This window comes from Lottia gigantea, assembly GCF_000327385.1.
Source record: "Lottia gigantea unplaced genomic scaffold LOTGIsca_47, whole genome shotgun sequence".
NCBI classification, from domain to species: Eukaryota; Metazoa; Mollusca; class Gastropoda; family Lottiidae; genus Lottia; species Lottia gigantea.
The window spans coordinates 841,911-847,910 of record NW_008709640.1 but is presented as its reverse complement, the minus strand read 5'-3'; positions in this window follow the sequence as shown (position 1 = coordinate 847,910).

Genomic DNA, 6,000 nt, shown 5'->3' with positions numbered 1-6,000 from the left:
GGAAATTTCATAAGAAAGTTCTGAAAAAGTGCTTTTATTCCAAAAGTAAAATTAATAAACCATTTATTATAATGAAATCAAAGACATTCTAAACAGATGTCTCAAATGACATGTCATTGAACTTTTTTTTTTGAATGTTTGAATATTTCTCTACTCACTAAGTAGTAAGAAGAGAGTAAGTTTCTAGAGTCAACACTGCTACTGTTGGAATAGAAAGTAGAGTCAGCAATCTCTTTCTCTCTTGCCATAGTCTTCATAGTCTACTGAGAAATACTAAAGTGAAGAGAACATAGTGTTACTGTGTTTACAAAAATTCATTTCTTGCATATGCAGTGCCTCAAAATTGATAATTTAAAGTAAGCTTAAAAAAAGGAAAAAGGAACTGGAGGACATTTTAACATTCAAGCACAGATATTTCTAGACACACATGGATTTGAAGGCTCAAATTTCGATGGTGAGCTATGAACACTAATACTGATTGTCTCAGCTGAAAAATTCTTGTTTTTCAGACTAAAGTACGATTGGTAAAAAAAAATTGTGCACCAGTCCTTTAATCAAGCAAATGATGTCATGTCAAGTTTCCAATGCTTTAACTTACTATGCTCCATAAACAGATTTATCAAGATACAAGGCACTTTTTGTGTAGATGAGAAGATTCACTTGGACTAAGGGTTAGGGGCCATCTTTTTGTACATCCTTTGTTAAATCAAAATGAAAGGTATGAGACCATCAACTTTATTAATTTGGTTTTGTTTTTTTCAGATTATGTCCATGTTCTAATATGTGTCTGACAGAATCGTCATGCTAGTTTTATGTAATGGCAGATTTTATCCAAATAAAGAAAGATTTGAAATCTTGGGAAACTGAATTTTTCAAAGAAAATAACAGGAAACCAGACAAGGTATAGTGTAATTTTTTTTCCTTCAAAATGTTAACAATTGAATTTGCGTATTACTTTATAAGATAATGTGAAATCTGGGCTAATTGTTTAGAAATTTTCATAATAGCTTATTTTATCCAATTTATGGCCTAATGTCACCATGATTGTAATGAACATTGCACTAAGGTGAGTTTATTTTAAGGGAAATTGTACTGTTAGCTTTTATATTTTTTGAAGCCACTCTAATTAGGGTCTATAGATGCTTCACTTGAACATTCATCTGTTTGGTGTCACTGCCAGCCAATCAAATTTCTACCTTTTCCAGCACTAGGACCCTAACAGAAGTGACTAAGTAAAAATTAAATTCTGATGGAAAATGGAAAAAGCTCAAAACTGCAGAAAATCAAAATAATTTTTGAATAATTTTGGATTTCAATGGATTATGAGTAGCACTTACAGTATTGGGGGAATGAAATTTTAGTTACAACAAGAAATGGAAGAATGATTATCATCATGGCTTTCTATTTATATTTTAGAATGATATTCAAAGTGCATCAAATGAAATTAAAGGTAGGTAAGATCTTTCCAGGTGTGTATTTGTTATGAATTTTACAGCAACAAGCCATGACATTGAAGCCTGAAATCATTTGCATATGAAAATTAAACAAAGAGGGGATTCTCTTCAAACTCGGTATTTTCTTGTTCTAAAAATCCAAGAAGTGATCAGCAATATATTAGATATTGAAACCAGATTTCCCTCCATAGGATGATTCCATAGACTTAGATACGACTTGGAGCTGTATGCACAGGCTTCTGTTTCTATCAATAGTCGATTCTCTCTATAATAATCTATATAAACTATTAAAAAGAGAGTTGACTATTGATAGAAACAGAAGCTGTATGTGATGTGCTATAAGAATGTTTTTTAAAATCTTTAATTCTTCAATCTATTTAACTAATATTTGTCTTTCAGAATTATATTCAAAATATTCTAAACTGAAAAAATTGGGAAATGCATCAATTAACGAAGGAAACAATAGCAAGGTTTGTCATCTTCTCCGTCCGTTTACAAAAACTTGGTCAAGTTCAATATTGACCAAATGGTGTTTAGTAGCAGTAATGGAATTGGTCGGTTGTCAGAATTTTTTCATGGGGCCCCCTGTAGCTATTGGCCTAAATATTTTAGATTCAGATTGCACACCTGAATTCACAAGCAGCCATTTCAATAAACAAACCATAAAAAATATACATGGTAACATTGGGCCACTCTGTACTTTTTTTTTAGAATCAAAGATCAAAAGGTTTACTTTTTTTTAGAATGAAAATGTTCAGACAGAAGTTTGGGGATGTGAGTTTAATAGAAGTAATGAATCTTCATCTAATATTACATCAGTTGAAGCAGTTAGATCAGGTTTTCTTGATAAAATGGCGGACAAAATGTTCCAGAACTCTAAAATGATCAAACCTCAGAAGACAAAGGTACTGTTATGGTGATTTTCTATTGCAGAGTTTTCATTTAACCTTACAAATCTGACATATTAAGTATCCTATGTGTTGGCCGATAAACTCTATCCAGTTCCTCAGTACGAATGTTATATGGAGGGTAGATCGTCACTGATTGAATAGTTCTTATTCACGCATCAGACATATTGAATCCAGAACATGGCTCATAACACACACATATAAATGGTAAAGCTGTGTCACTGCGTAAAATCATCATCAGAATTGATTAAGCTATTTGTGATACTTTCAGATGAAGTTTGCCATCATATTTCTGAGAAAGGCCAGTTTAAAGCTCCTTTTCTCACTGTTGATCAGGTGTTCAGTGACTTCACATTAGCTTTTCCTTCAAATGACTTTGTCGTCTTTTCAAAAGATGGTGTAAGTCCAAACGAGGTGTGAATAAGTCTATTTGGGATCTGAAAAACAAAATGAAAGTAATTTTATGTGCATTTTTTTTCAGAAATTAGTAAAGAGCTTTACTGGGTGTAAATTTTTTTTTATCTACAATGATTATTTTTAAGACTCATCTTACGATGATTTTTATACTTTCAGAAAAATGTTTTATCCAAGAACATTTTTTGTGAAAAATCTAATAATGAAACCAGACTTGTCGAAGAAAACATAATTGAAAATAACGAAGAACCTTTTAAAGATGAAACTAATATGCAAGAGGGCAGAACCTCATACGGCACTGTACATGATGATGCTGAATTGGCTATTCAGTCTTTTGGTGCCTTGAAAAATAAATCATTTTCAAATATTCGTAATTTCAAACATGCTGTGGCTAAACCTTCAACTTTTAATGAAGCATCAGACATCCCCATACAATTTTGTTTACCTTCTAAACCACGTTTTACTGTGCAATCTATGGAAGAGTCAAGAAAGAAAGCAAATCATTTTGTAGCAGAAATGAACAATACTGAAGGGGGAGATAACTCGTTTGAAATGGAATGTACTTTTACTGGTTCTTCTCTCCCTTTAAATACTCTTACGGATAATTCTTCCACTCCATCATTTAAAGTGCCATCTAGAAATAATGAATACGTGGATACACCTAGACCAAATTTTGTGAAACGAAAATCATCCTTACAAGAAAAACTAGAAAAGCAATTGGCAGTAAAACAGCCTAGCAACAGTGTACAGGACAGTGAAAAGTGCTATGATTATAATTCAGACAGTGATACAGAAGAAAGTCCGGTCAAAAGTAAACCTAAGAAACGGAAAGCTTCTGGTGGTAAAACAACCACTAAAAAGCAGAAAACAAGTGAAACCACAGTCATTTCTAAAACAGTTTCTACTGACGCCTTAGTAAGTAGTTTTATACTTATATTGACATTCAAATAAAACTCTGAACTTTAACTATCCATAGCACAGTTGGAAACTTTGCGTTACGTTATTTGCTTGGTGGTTGTGGGTTTGGATTTCAGTCACTTCCTCATTATTCAAGTCGACCCATCTCCAAATCTAGTCCAGATCAATGTGAAGACGTTTGGCTAACTGGTAAACAGGATCCCTGTGAACCTGAGTTGTTAACATTGTAACAAAATTTGTTGTTGTTTTTTTAAAACATTTTTCAGAATGGAAATGTCACATTCAGTTCATGTACAATTAAATATCTAAACTGCACAAGCCAGTCACAGATGCAGATATGATTAATTAAATAATGATGCACGAGAATGGAGAACTATTTTTTAATTGTAGATCAATAGTTGTGTAGAAGAAGAAGAAGAAAAAGAGGCTAATGAACCTGTACCTGTAAGGTTAGTTGAATATATATACCAATTAAACTATATTAGTCATGTGGACTCTCTGAAAGAGATGCTGAGTTTACAAACCCAGTTATAGAGTGGTGCACAGGTGTTTCAAAAAGTGAAACCTGCCACAATATTTAATTTAGTGGAGCTCATAATTAAGCTGAAAGCTAGATCTAAATGTGTAGTAGACTTGTGTAGAATTTCGATGGTTGGAATTCTTGTAGGTTACATTATTTGGTCCTTAGAGTGACTATACAGACATCATTCTTAATAGTCAAGAAATCTAATAGCAAGTGCAGGAGAACCACAACATATAATATGAAATGTTGCCTTAGATAAATGATTTATTCGGAATGTGTTTGATTTTCATTAGATGATAAGAAAAACTTGACAGCACTTTTTTTTTATGTATTCAAGATGTGAAAGTTGTAGAAAATATCTGCATGAGGTATTAAAAGATTGTATTTTTCAGGAGAGCAGCACCTGTCTCTAAACGTGGACTGAATGACAATTTTGTTAGATTAAATATGAAGGCAAAGAAATATAAAAGAAAGGGGGGTGGAATGACAGGAGAGAAATATAAACGTAGTCAATGGAAATCTAAAATGGCAGCTAAAAGTAAAACAAGCGGAAAATGTTTTACATGTGGTTTACCAGGTCATTGGTCTAATAAGTGTCCAGGTAGGTTTTTTACACACTTTTTATAGAAATTGCTTAAAATTCTTTATGACCTATGGAATTTACCCAAAAAAAAGATTTAAATATTCATTTTATGAATTTTTTTCATCTTCATTGTAATCTAACAAGTTTTCTACCACAATCACATTCTTGTGTTTTTTTAACCTATCAATGTGTGTCGTTAAGAATCTCTTTCTTGGTTTCGCAATGAATTGTCGGATAGCATAACCCAAAGTAGAGCATCACTACACCCACTTTCAGTTCAAGAAACAGCTTTGTTTGCTTAATGACATTGTCATAAGAATGGGACTGATTTAGAAAACTTGTTAGATTACAATGGAGACGAGACAAAAGATATCAGAAAAAATATGAATGCTTTTGAATCTTACACAGCCAGTGTCAGAGTTTCAGGAAATGTTCTAAAGAATGAATATGCCTAGCCTTTCCTGGAAGTTTTTAATCATTCGGTTAGCTAATGCAATTTGAAATACAATACATGTGTTTCTAAATGCCTAAAGGCTTTTCTAATTAGGTTCATTAACTTGTTTGATAAATATAGGTGGTGATACTATGATATTGACTGGCTGTATACCTTGTTTCAGAAAAAGGAAAGGGTAATAATAAAAAGACCATGAAAGCTGATAATGTTCCTGTTAATGAAGATGACTTTTTGTCATTAAAAGAAGCAGCATTGTTAGCCCGAGGTGTCAAGGTTGTTGATAGAAAAGAACCTCTCAAAATACAAGGTAAATTTAAAGGGACAGCTTGGCCATTTTCGGGGATTAATTTGTAAATATATGTAAATAGTTAACAGAACTACAAGAACAGCACGAAAATCAGAAAATCCCTTCAAATATACCTCAAACTAGGAATTTCACTTTCTATTTCTATATATATCCTTTCTATATCTCAAGGAAAGACTGGGTCATCATTTAAACTTTCGAAAGTTGATGATTCTACACACACATGGTTCGACAGAGAGCGGTGAACACTATTAGTGATTACCTTAGCTAAAAAATGCCATTTCTGAGACTAACATATGATTGGAGAAATGGATGGCGAAGTTGTCTCTTTAATAACTTAGTTTTTTTCTAACCTTGCTTTTCACGTTCTTAATGATTGACTTCATTCGTGCCAATGCTGAGACAAGTGTGGCATTTGAAGACATGCCTCGGCAATAGTAGA